Raw genomic sequence first — 14,088 nt, forward strand, 5'->3', positions numbered from 1 at the left:
GCTTAGATATTTACAATATTATTATTATTATTATTACTATTAAGGCAGAGAGCTGGCAGAATTGTTAGCATGCCAGGCAAAATGTTTAGTGGCATTCCGTCCATCTTTACACTCTGAGTTCAAATTCTGCCAAGGTTGACTTTGCCTTTCATCCTTTCGGGGTTGATAAAATAAGTACCAGTTGAACACTGGGATCGATATAATCTACTTATCACCTCTCCACAAATTGCCGCCCTTGTGGCAAAATTTGAAACCATTATTCATCATCATCATCCTTTAATGTCCATTGTCCATGCTGGCATGGGTTGGACGGTTTAACAGGGCTGGCACGCTGGAAGGCCGCACCAGACTCCAGTCTGATTTGGCATGGTTTTCTACACCTGGATGCCCTTCCTAATGCCAACCACTCCAAGAGTGTAATGGGTGCCTTTACGTGCCACTAGCACAGGTGCCATTTGCATGACACTGGTATCTTCCATGACTGCGATTTTGCTCGGCTTGATGGGTCTTCTTCTCAAGCACGACATAATGCCAAAGGTCTCACTCCTTGCCTCCATGAGGCATGTTGTATGGAGTACAGTATGGCAGTGGAAGTGTGGGTGTAATGTGTGGGATGCACTACAGCAGTGAGAATAGAGCATGCAGTATGGGGTACGCTGTGGTAGTCATGTTATGATGTGTGGGTTGTAGTGAAGTTGCATGGGTATGTTGTTTAGAGCATAGTATAGTAGTCATGCTATGTTGCACAGGGTACAGTATGTACGGAAGGAGGGTGCATTGTGTGGAGTACTGTGCAGCAACGAGGTACATTATATGAGGTACAGTGTGGCAGTGAGGGTACGCTGTGTGAGGTACAGTATGATAATGAAGGTATAGTGTTTGTAAAAAGTAGCAAACAGGGAATGTCGTATGTGGAGTACATTGTGAAAATCAGAACCTGCTATTGTTTAACCCTTGGCCTCAAAACTGATTGAGCAAGCCTATGATCAGAGGCTTTTCAGCCATGACTATCCTGCTTATTCAGAATAATCTAAATATTATCTCACCTTATTTCAGACAATGGTAGGGAGTGATTTAAGGGAGATTTGACAGCAACTCCTAGCAAGTCAAGCATGCGTGGGAGGAGTGGCAGTTAAGCTGTGGAGTGAAGCTGCAGTCAGAACATGTGCATGCTAATGTGCATGTCTGTGTTGAAACAGTCAGCAAAGTAATATGTATAAATCTTAGTCACACTAATTAGATTGTCCTATTTAGCAAGTTTGCCTTATACAAAACACATTACTAACCCAGTCCACCTGGTACTGCTGTATCATTGGACAAAAAAAGGCTTCCTAACATTATAGTTGTTGTGATTATTTAGCCCTAGGTCAGCCCTCATTGAGTAAATCTAAGGTCAAAAGTATAACAGCTGGTCGCCACTAATTTATTTTTTAAAAGAACAGTGTCTCTGGGACCACATTATTTCATGTATCCTTTTAGGGTTATTTTTAAACCCTTTTTTGATACCAACCTGCCTGAGACCTCACTTGTTTCTATGGCATAAACTTCCTGTTTTAAAGTAAATTAAATTAAAATTTACCATTCAAGTTTTATGCTAATTTATTTTTTAAAAAATCCTGTTTAATAACAAAGTTATTTGAATAAATTCTTTGTTATTTTCAAAATTAATTGAAAACAAAAGTAGCGTCTTTCAACAGAAATAGGGTGACAAAATGGGTTAAGGCAGAAAGGAGTGATTTGTGGGACATTTAGCTGTTATTTCTAGGTGGATGAGTGACCTCAAAAACATTCTCCAATAAGAACAAGACAGATTTATATTATATCCAATGAAACTGGATTTCACCTTAGATAAGACACTCAGTACGCTTCAGTGAACTCGGCAGTAAACAAAACATGTTCTACCACTTTGTTTACAAATGCCAACAGTAGTATTGCATGAAAGACAATGATGATGATGATGATGATCCTTTCTACTATAGGCACAAAGCCTGACATTTTGCGGGGGTGTAGTTAGTGAATTACATCGAACCCAGTGCACAACTGGTACTCATTTTATCAACCTTGAAAGGGTGAAAAGCAAAATCAACTTTGCCAGGATTTAAACTGCCAACACAAAGACAGATTAAAAGCTGCTAAGCATTTTGTTTGGCACAACAATGGCTTTCCCAGCTCACTGCCTTGATGATGATGATGACAATAATGATAATTATGATATTAGCAATAATGATGGTGATGATAACGACAACGATAATGATGCTGAAAGCAATGACAGTTTCCACAACTGAGATCTGACCCAGTGATCTTGCCACTGGGGAAAATTTCACCTTTGGGGGAAAATTTTCATGGTCCCAGGGGTAAACTTTGAGTGGTTGACTTAAGCGATAATCCAGCTTAACACCACTAACTTGTCCTAGACTCAGGCACCTTTAATGAGGTCCATTCTGTTGCAAGAATTCAACTTGGGATTTCCAGCGGCAAAATTTATTTTGGGCTGAAAAATTCTTTATTATTATTATTATTATTATTATTATTATTATCGAGGTGATGAGTTGGCAGAATCATTAGCATGGTGGACAAAATGCTAAGCAGTATTTCACCCATCATTACGTTCTGACTACAAATTCCACCAAGTTCAACTTTGCCTTTCATCCTTTCAGGGACAATAAAATAAGTACCAGTTGAACATTGGGGTCAATGTAATCGACTCATCCTCACCTCTCACAAGCTGTCCTTGTGGCAAAAATTTGAAATAACAACAACAACAACAATTATTATTATTATCATCATCGTCATCAAGGGGGCAAGCTGGCAGAACCATTAGAATGCAGGGTGAAATAATAATCCTTTATGTTATAGGCATAAGGCCTGAAATTTACGGGGAGGGGACTAGTTGATTACATCGACCCCAGTGCTTCACTGGTACTTAATTTATCGACCCCTGAAAGGATGAAAGGCAAAGTTGACCTTGGCAGAATTTGAACTCAGAACATGAGGACAGATGAAATACCGCTAAACATTTTGCCCAGCATGATTCTGCCAGCTCACCACCTTAATAATAATAACACAACTACTAATAATAATAGCCCTGATACAGTACCAGGCAGTGGCTCTCATTGCTTCTGATCTTAACTGATTGGAAGTGCTATCGTGTACATGTTTTGTCTTGGTATAAAAGATGTGCTACAGTAAATATTCTGCTTGCTACCACAGATGTGCTTATTAGCTGTGTGACCATAACCATTTGAGCATGTCCCTTGGTGGCTGACAATATGTGCATCTCGGATCATGAGCAAAAGTAGTGGGGGAACATCATAGCCATGTGTTGAGAGCAATTATTTGGGATTTGAATAATTCACCCAAGTAAACATGGGTGTTTCAGTCAACATCCTTAAACAACCCTTATTCAGGAACCTTTTTCAAGCGGGATGGGCAATTCAACCTGAAGAAACTTCTAACTGGGTCCACCTGCAAGGTCATGCACTATTTATCTTGATATGAGATCACCATGTTGCGCACATATGGTTGTGATGCATATGTCAGGTGTACCCTTATCAGACGGGAAGTCATGATGGGTATACTGGGCTTTGTATATTCTACCCCAGTGTCACTTTGATGGCATGCACTGCTCTCTGACTCAATAATAATAATTATAATATATATATATATATTGTTGTTTATAGTTTCAGCTCAGAGCTGCGGCCATGCTGATGCACCGCCATGATAATATGGAACGCTTCACGAATTTGCGTGTCATCCTTGCGCAGGGGCCATGCTAATCTTCTCTGTATGGTTCCAATTTTAGTATCTGTATTGCCGAAGCAATATATATATATATTCTACATATGGATAGACCATAGTTAAGCTCCAGGTTCGGTGATTATGCGAATAAGGGGTCCAACGTACGTCATATATCAGCGTGTGTATATAAGGATTTACTTTTTTATCTCATTACGAAAAGTAAATCCTTATATATTATATATATATATATATATATATATATATATATATATATATATATATATATATATATTATACATATATATATGACACAGAAGTTAATATTATACATATGTATATGACAGAAGGGAGTCATGATGGGGAAGTAGTAAGGGTTGGGCAGGGGAGTGAACAAGGAGAAAAAAATGAATAAAGTTATTTATTTGTACAGTAAATGTGGATAGAGTCAAAGAGGACACATGAAAGAATACATAAAAGAGAATATCAGGTGAGAATTGAACCCATGGCGCCAAGTCAACATGTTGGTACATTTATAGATATATAAATGTATTAATAGATGATATGGAGTATTCTAAGTTACTGTTCCTCTCCATAACTTAGTACATATGTTCTACACACATATGGTTTCAGAAAATCTTACAACACGCTCAGATTGATACATAAATAAATATATATAAATACACACACACACACACACATATACTTATGTACATAGAGCTTCAGTGAATGTTATATACATGAAGACAGACACAGAAGTTAATATCAAAATACACACACACAATATAGAATGTTAAAAAAAAATGTACATTCATACACAGAGTTTTAAAGAAGGTTAAACACACACACTAACTAACCTACAGTGACACATACACACACAAATTTACACACAGAGCTTTATTGTTAAGACAGCCACACACACACACACATACACTTGCACAGCATGGCGTGACTTTTTACAATCTTGCTAATCTTTCCTATCATCCAAACCCTCTTGTAAACATTCTCAATTACATCACCACCACTCTCTCTTTAATGTACTGACAGACATGGATACAATTGGTACCATGAGACTATCTTTTAATTCATATAATTCTAACAAGGGAGCTGCAGCATGGCAACACAGCTGTTTCAATCCTGGTTCCATGGACAGGAGATCAAATACCCCAGAACACTGCATACACACACACACGTTTGCCACTCCTTATACTCAATAATCTCTTCTTTTAACTCACTCCCAGCCAAACCACAATATCTCTCTCTCTCTCTCTCACACTATCTCTCTCTCGTTTTTTCTTCAAACTTAAACAAAGGGTGAAGTCCAAATGTTTTAAATTCTTTGTTCATTCATTTTAAACATACCAAATTCTTCTATAGACTCTAACATAGATTAATTGTTGCTGATAGCACAGACCATCATGAATTTCCTTCTGACTTTATTCAAGATCAAATCTTGATATGAAGCAACTGCATCAAAAATTCCCAAAATTCCCAAATTTCAAAAAAAGAAATTTGTTACAAATGCATACCACCAGGAGTTTCCTTGCAATATTTTTTTTTATATTTTTAACCAACAGGTCTGGCCATCTGCATTCATCCTGTTGTTTAGTCTTAGATCATACCCAAACAAGTAAGACTTACGGTCAAAAGCATTCCAGTCTGTCTACCCCCCCCCCCCCCCCCCCCCGCCAAGTTTTCTTTCTTTTTTTTAGGGTCAATGTTTCTAAGACCTTATTATCTGATATGTCCTTCCCCACTTACTATTTTAGGATGGTTGGATGTGATATGAGGGAAATTTGGCTGCTATTTCTTGCAGGTTGAGTGGCCACATAAAAATTATCTCAGTTGTTGATTAGAAAGGTGCTAAAAGATGGTAGCAAAGGTTTACTTTGCGGACCCATAAACGTCATGTTTGGAAAACATACACGTTTCAGTTTTCTATTAAAGCTATACATCTAGGATGCATTATAAAAAATTTTTTTTTTAAATGAACCCTAGTATTTCAATTGTATTTTATTTGCTTTCTGAGATAAAATAAAATATCACTGATATAAAGTTAACTTTAGCTTTGACAGGATTTGAACTCAGAATATAACGAGTTACAACAAAACACAGCAGACATATTGACATCATCATCATTTTAACATCTGCTTTTCCATGTATGCAGAATTTGTTGAGATGAATTTTCTATGACTGGATGTCTTTCCTATCACCAACCCTTGCCTGTTTCCAAATAAATTAATACTTGTTTTTATGTTGGTTGTTTGTCACAACAACATAAAAAAACTGGTGTCCGACCTGTTATCAACATAAAAACTGGTGACCTCGATGTAATCTCGTAGAATAAACACCACATCGTAAATTGGTGATTTAGTAAAAACTACATAAAATTTTATATAGAATATAAACAGTTTATTTTACAAATTTTAATAACAGAAATATTTGACATTAAAGGTTGAAAGGAAAAGAACGCTGAAGGAAAGAAACGAGAAGTAAAAGGAATTAAGTTTCTACATTAATTTATTATATACATATTTTTTACATTTATAGAAATTCAGAAACCAGATCATTTCGTCGTAGAGAATTACGACTTAAATTTATTATTAACTAGTTTCTCATTCTAACTAATAAGGTTTCATGGCAATTCAATATTGTCGGATTTGAGTATTGAACATGGCATATATATTAGCCTATACTCAAAAGGGTGAGTGTCGTGGACTTGAGTGGCAAATAATGAACACTGGAGATTTTGCCGAAAATCAGGGTTTTTATAACTACTCGTACACGAATCATAGAACCGTAACCCCGTGAAAGATTTCTTCAACGAAGTTCATAATTCGTATATGAGCAGTAATTTTTAACCAATAAGAAATCAATAATTTCTCATGTTCGGGCAAACGAACTTACGTTCTCTCTCCGCCTTTTATGAGTTTGCTACACTTCCTCCAAACCAGACATGTTTCTATGGAAGATAGGAAATGAAGGACACCACTTGCACAGCAGTAAAGTTCGTTTACAACCATCATGTTGTTCAGACAAGGAGACAATAACACACAAATACACGCATGCACATACACAATATGTACAACATGCTGCTTTCAGTTTCTGTTTAAACAAATCCACTAACAAGGCTTTGGTTGGCCCAAGAAGACACCTGCCCGGGGTGCTACACAGTGGGACTGAACCTGAAACTATATAGTCAGGAAGCATACATCTGACCATACAGTCTGATATAAAATTGATAAAGATGACATAATATGCCATTGGAGCAGCCTTCTATACAATAGTTTGATGATATTTCATTATCTATATGCTTCTCTGATCATATCATCACTGCTGTAGACAAATAAATTAAAACAAAACTGCATCAACAGTTTACTCAAGTAAATCAGTGGTTCTCAACAGGGATCCATGTGGCCCCCGAGGGTCCATAATAGATTTCTAGGGGTTCACACAGCAAAATAGTAAATTAGAGATCCAGAATAGTATTTTAAGGGCTCCTGAAAAAATGTTGCTTTAGATGTATGTATTGGTATTTATTGCAAGAAACAGCTAGGTTTCTTTCTCTATCCATTTTACATAGTTCAACCTAGACAAGTTGATGTGTGAATAACAAAATAGGAATTTTGAAAGAAGTTTCTATAAAACTACATCAAAAGGCTATGGGGGTCTGCCAGAGTAAAATAGTAATCAAAGGGGTCTACAGATAAAAAATGGTTGAGAACCCCTGAAAATAATATGATACTACAACCAACAACTATAACAGTTTTATATATATATACATATATATTCACACACACACACATATATATATAACTGTTAGATCCACACCACACCACACTATACTATACCAATGTAGTCACTACCATACCAATACCATTACAGCCACTACTACTGCAATGTTAAAGAGCTACTAACTACCACCTCAATACGTAACTAGCACCACTTTAACAACTGCCACATGTTCTTTTTGAAATATTTGCTTACATAAGTGCACAGCATTTCATTTGCTTTACAAAATCAACATCTGTATAAGTGTATGGCCGGCTCGATAGATAGATAGAGAGATAAGAGAGAGAGAGACAGACAGACAGACAAAAATATGATAGACCTACAGATAGACAGAGAGAAAGATGACAGACAGACAGATAAATAGTTGGATGAATAGATAGATAGAGAAATATCAAATATAAATGGTAACGTGTTTGTGCAGCAATTAAATGAAAGAGAACTGCATACTTTTTATTAGAATGGAATACATTTTATTTCAGACTGAATTATTTTGCAAGTCACTGCTGAGTGTGTCATCATCATCATCATCGTCGTTTAACGTCTGCTTTCCATGCTAGCATGGGTTGGACGATTTGACTGAGGACTGGTGAAACCGGATGGCAACACCAGGCTCCAATCTGATTTGGCAGAGTTTCTACAGCTGGATGCCCTTCCTAACGCCAACCACTCCGAGAGTGTAGTGGGTGCTTTTACGTGTTACCTGCATGAAGGTCAGTCAGGCGGTACTGGCAACAGCCACGCTCGAAATGGTGTATTTTATGTGCCACCCGCACAAGAGCCAGTCCAGGGGCACTGGCAACAATCTCGCTCGAAAATCCTTACACATGTCACGGGCACAAGTGCCAGAAAGGTGACACTGGGCACAGGTGCCATCCCGATTTCGCTATATATATATATATATATATATATATATATATATATATATATATATATTGCGGAGTCACTATCAGAACTAGAGGAGAAGTTTCAGGTGTGGAAGCAAGGTCTAGAATTGAAGGGCCTTAGAGTCAACCTAGCTAAAACCAAAATCCTAATAAGTAGGAAGGTAGATAAAACACAAACCCCTTCAGGTAGATGGCCCTGCTCAGTATGTAGAAAAGGAGTAGGTAGTAACTCTATAAGATGTACCCGGTGCAAGCTATGGACACATAAGAGGTGCAGCAACATCAAAGGCAGGTTAACTAGCAAGTTAGTTTTTGTTTGTGGCAGATGTTCAGGTGCAATAAAGACTGCAAACAAACAGGAAACAACTTCTATCTCATTCCAGGGTGAAAAACTAGAGGTAGTCGATAGCTTCCGCTATCTGGGCGACCAAGTTAGTAGTGGGGGTGGGTGCGCTGAAAGTGTAGCTGCTAGAATAAGAATAGCCTGGGCAAAGTTTAGAGAGCTCTTACCCCTGCTGGCGACAAAGGGACTCTCACTCAGAGTAAAAGGCAGACTGTATGACGCATGCGTACGAACAACCATGCTACATGGCAGTGAAACATGGGCTGTAACTGCTGAGGACATACGTAAGCTCGCAAGGAATGAAGCCAGTATGCTCCGTTGGATGTGTAATGTCAATGTGAATACCCGTCAGAGTGTAAGTATCTTGAGAGAAAAGCTGAACATTAGAAGCATCAGTTGTGGCGTGCAAGAGAGACGATTGCGCTGGTATGGACATGTGGTGAGAATGGAGGAGGATAGCTGCGTGAAAAAGTGCCACACCCTAACAGTTGAGGGAACCCGTGGAAGAGGTAGGCCCAGGAAGACCTGGGCTGAGGTGGTGAGGCAAGACCTTCGTACATTGGGCCTCACCGAGGCGATGACTACGGACCGAGACCTTTGGAAATGGGCTGTGCGTGAGAAGACCCGGCAAGCCAAGTAAGATCGTTGCCAGTGCCCCTGGACTGGTTCTTGTGCGGGTGGCACATGAGATGCACCATTTTGAGCGTGGCCGTTGCCAGTACCGCCTGACTGGCTCCTGTAGGATTTTCGAGCGAGATCGTTGCCAGTGCCCCTGGACTGGCTTGTGCGGGTGGCACATAAAAGACACCATTTCGAGCGTGGCCGTTTTCGTGCGGGTGACACGTAAAAGCACCCACTACACTCTCTGAGTGGTTGGCGTTAGGAAGAGCATCCAGCTGTAGAAACTCTGCCAAATCAGACTGGAGCCTGGTGTTGCCATCCGGTTTCACCAGTCCTCAGTCAAATCGTCCAACCCATGCTAGCATGGAAAGCGGACGTTAAACGATGATGATGATGATGATGATATATATATTTATATATATATACATATACTTCACATTCCAAATTGTCAGGATCAGGAACAGGAAACTCAGAATGGTAATGCTCACAAAATTCAGTCCTCTACATCATTATCATCACAGTCGCCGTCGTCGTCGTTGTCGCCGTCGTCGTCATTGTCATCATCATTTTAATGTCCATTTTTCCATGGAATTTGTTGAAACAGATTTTCTACATATGGATGCCTTTCCTGTTGCCAAACCTCACCTGTTTCCAAGTAAAGCAGCATTCCCCCATAGCCGGACATGTTTTCATGGAAGACTGGAAACAGGACACTGACTGTATGCTGTTCATGCTCATTTACAGCAATCACATGATAGGCTTCTCTCAGTTTCCATCTACCAAATCCATTTACAAGGCTTTGGTCAGCCCAGGGTTATAGTAGGAGACACTTGCCCAAGGTGCCATGCAACGGGACCGAACCTAGAACTATGTGGCTGGGATATAAGCTTCTTTCCACAGTCACACCTGCGCCTTTCCCAAGCGTTAAACTAATACATCTGTTTGTTGTTTACACACCCGTCTTTTGCTTTTTGTAAATTCTCTCTCTCTCTCTCTCTCTCTCTCTCTCTCTCTATCTATCTATATATATATATATATATATATATATATAATGATAATGGAATTTATAAACATGTAATGCATCACTACGCATGTTTTCACAAATCTTGTCTTAAGATCACAGTCTGTATTCCTGGGATGATTACAGTGTAGTCCATAGTATCTGTGGGCATCGGGTTGATTATCTTTATGGATTCATTTCTTCAGGTGATAATAACATTAATGGATGTTTAACAGAAGGATGTTTATTCCTTTTGACCAGCGTGAATATTGATTGAATTATATATATATATATATATATATATATATACAGTTCAAATTTACAGAAAACAAAAGACAAAAACAAGTGAGGGGAAAAACAAGCAGGCGGCGTATTAATTTGATGCTTAGGAAAATTGGAAAAGTCTTTGACATTTTGAGCCTATGCTCTTCGACAGAAAGGACTGAGGGAAAAAAAAAAAATGGAGAACAAAAAAAAAAAACAGAGAGAGTAAAAATGTGTGGGGATTAACAGTTCAACATGATGAAATATGTTGACATATATTGTTGACATATTTCACTTTGGAAAGATATTTGAAAGAGACATGGCGCCTTTGAGTTGACTAAATGACTTTGTTGAAACAGATGTTCTGCATATATATATATTTTTCCTGTTGCCAACCCTCACCAGTATCCAAGTCAAGCAATGCTCCCCCATAGCCGGACATGTTTTCATGGAAGACTGGAAACAAGACACTGACTGCATGATGTTCATGCTCATTTACAACTATCACATGATGGGCTTCTTTCAGTTTCCATCTACCAAATCCACTCACAAGGCTTTGGTCATCCCAGGGCTATAGAAGAAGACACTTGCCCAAGGTGCTATGCAGTGGGACTGAACGTGAAACCACATGATTAGGAAGCAAATTTTTCAACCACAGAACTATGCCTGAACAGACATAGGTATGAGGTTCAAAAGTTCATTTCCTAACTGCATGGTTTTGCATTCATAGTCTTAAGTTTAAACTCTGAATACCTTGGGCAAACATCGTCTATTATAGCCCAAGGCCAACCAAAACCTTGTAAATGGATTTGGTAGATGGAAACTGAAACAAGCCTCTTGTGTATGTATGTGTTTGTATTTGTTTATATTTGTCTTTCTCAGAAGATTGTGAGCTAGAAGCAGTGTGGGCACTGTCATTTCTCCAGTCAACAAATCACTGGCTTTACACCTACAATGTGTGGATCAAAAAATCCTTTGCTTTAATAACACACACACACACACAAAAAAAAGAGAGAGAAGTTGGCAACAGAAACAGTATTCAGCTCTTTCAGTTGCTAACCTTTCTTTTTGCATAATTAAGGTAAAATCATTTGCCTTAATAGTTTGCAATTGTGTAACCCATGCCAGTGTGGAAAATCAGACGTAAAAATGAACAAATGAAACTGAAATGTACAAATTGCATCAATTTTGATAATTTTGTGTGGGAGAGTAATTAATGAGATTGCAGTAGTTTTGTAAGTTCACCCTGTTTGGAAACCAGCCAACACTAGTTGTATCGACTTCATTGAAACAGTGACATTTAACATCATCTCCCAACAACGATACGGTCAATATGGGGTCAGGTTGTTTATTCTAGGAAAATCGTAGGTATGACTGTATGGTTAAGATATTTGCTTCCCAACTACACAGTTCTTCATTCAGTCCTATAGTGTTAGACTTTGGGCAAGTGTCTTGTATAGACCTGGGCTGATCAAAGCCTTGTGAGTGGTTTTGATCGATGAAAACTGTAAGAAGCTCATCATGTATGTGTGTATGTGCTTGTGGGTATGCATGTGTGAGTTTGTGTGTGCATGCGTGCATGCATACATTTGTGCTTCTCAGGAAAGTCACTCAACAACAGGTGGCAATAATAGTATTTTCCCTGTTATTTTCTGCATCTTCAAAGGTTTGTGGAATAAGATATTCCTTAATTGAAAAAAAAAACATGTAAGGGTTAGCAATGGGAAGGACACCAAGCTGTAAAACAACTCACCTCAGACAAATAAGTATTTTTCTTAGAAGTTTGGCAATTCATAAACTAAAGTTTAAACCTTACCACTAATAGCAGTAGAGTATACAGGCCAGCTATTAGCTACACTAGGCAGATGCTTCAGAAACATAAACTATGTTCCTATATGCAAAAACTGAAATGTCAACAGGAAAACACTAGCATCTGGTTTAAAGATAATCCATCTATTAGCCAAGCCAGAGCGGGAGTCTCTGTATGGTGTCGTTCTAACCTCAGGCTGAGCAATAGTTGGTGAGAAACAATTGATGGATAGAAACTACTGCAGAAGTTTGTTGTGTACATGTGTGTGTGCTTATAGTCGGGTCTCAACTCCTGTAGAAATTTTAGGGACACTGTTATAGCATGGCCAATGTTTGGCACACTAAATCAAGCAGAACCAATCCCTTACCAGGTTTTGACAGAGGTAATTCCTTCTTGAAAAAAAGGAGTGTGTGAGAGAAAGAGAAAGTGAGAGAAGGCAAGAGAAGCATCAACCAGTGTACCTGACTTGGTAGTTTATTTATTATTGACCACAAAAGGATGAAAGGCAAAGATGACTTTGGTGGTATTTGAACCCAGAGTGCAGAGAAAGGAACAAATGCTACAAAGCACTTTACCTGAAGCCCTAATGACTTGCCACAACACACACACAGGCATATATATATGCATGTATATACATACATACACAAATGTAAATACAATTCAGGGATCCAAGTGTAGGAAGTTATAAGCTTCAAGCAATTAGGCAGCTGGTAGACAGGACAAAAAGTGGACAGTATGTGTATATATATATATATATATATATATATATAAAATTTAGATTCAAAATTGAATGTGGCACCAGGTATGGTATTATCCAAACAATTCCAAAAACAAGGTGATCAAAAATTAATGCAATGAAACGTGCGTACTGCAATAACCTTTAAAATCCGTGTTGCTTTTTTTGATAGATAGATAGATAGATAGATAGATAGATAGATAGATAGATAGATAGATAGATAGATAGATAGATAGATACACACACACACATACATATCTATTAACATTGGAAATTACATAGTTCTTCCCATATCAAAGTTAAATGGAATTTCGATAAGCTAACTATCTCCATACAACTCACAGTTTAGCAACTAATTGCTGCGAACAAAGTGAATAAATATTCGAAAAATAAAGAGTGGAACAAGTAGAATATCAACTATAATTGTTTCATAACCAGTTGTAGTTCATTATGTAAACAGATTTGTTTACTTCTAGTGACAATGTAAACTTCGTTGAGGTGACTACAACCTGAAGATTAGCTAAGCTGTGTTGTGTCTGTTACTACCAATGTAATGAATTTCAGCAACTTATGAAACAATTGTAATCAATATTCTACCTGTTCCACTCCTTATTTTTTGGATATATATATGCACACACATCAATAGGTAAACCAATAAACTGGTATGTCAAACAGAAATACCTTGTGGGATCTATTTTCTCCAAGAAGCATAGACAATATCAGAAACCCAATGAACCAGAGACTGGGTCCATTATAAAACCATAACTAACACTGTTGTTCATAAAATGCAATATGAATGTTGATAAGAAGTAACGGATCTATTTTAAAACGGGGGCCACATTTTTCATTAATGTTTTACGTAGTGTTTTTGGTACGGAAAGACTTTCAAACTTCGTATACTTA

At 38.0% G+C, this 14,088-nt stretch overlaps 1 protein-coding gene, 1 long non-coding RNA gene and 1 other non-coding gene across 4 annotated transcripts in view; 1 reads left to right on the forward strand and 2 right to left on the reverse strand.

Annotated features, from left to right (window-relative positions):
• The window catches only part of LOC106884070 (LIM and senescent cell antigen-like-containing domain protein 1), an 86,403-nt gene that overhangs the window by 63,605 nt on the left and 8,710 nt on the right, over positions 1-14,088 (reverse strand). The window lies entirely within an intron of this gene.
• LOC128249904 (uncharacterized) overlaps positions 1-14,088 on the forward strand; it is a 51,585-nt gene that overhangs the window by 20,594 nt on the left and 16,903 nt on the right. The gene's annotated exons all lie outside the window — the stretch shown is intronic.
• Positions 3,720-3,825, reverse strand: LOC128249990 (U6 spliceosomal RNA). The gene has a single exon (XR_008266131.2). It is a non-coding gene; the product is annotated as a U6 spliceosomal RNA (small nuclear RNA).

The sequence above is a fragment of the Octopus bimaculoides genome, chromosome 18 (genome assembly GCF_046866305.1).
Source record: "Octopus bimaculoides isolate indiv1 chromosome 18, ASM4686630v1, whole genome shotgun sequence".
NCBI lineage: Eukaryota > Metazoa > Mollusca > Cephalopoda > Octopoda > Octopodidae > Octopus > Octopus bimaculoides.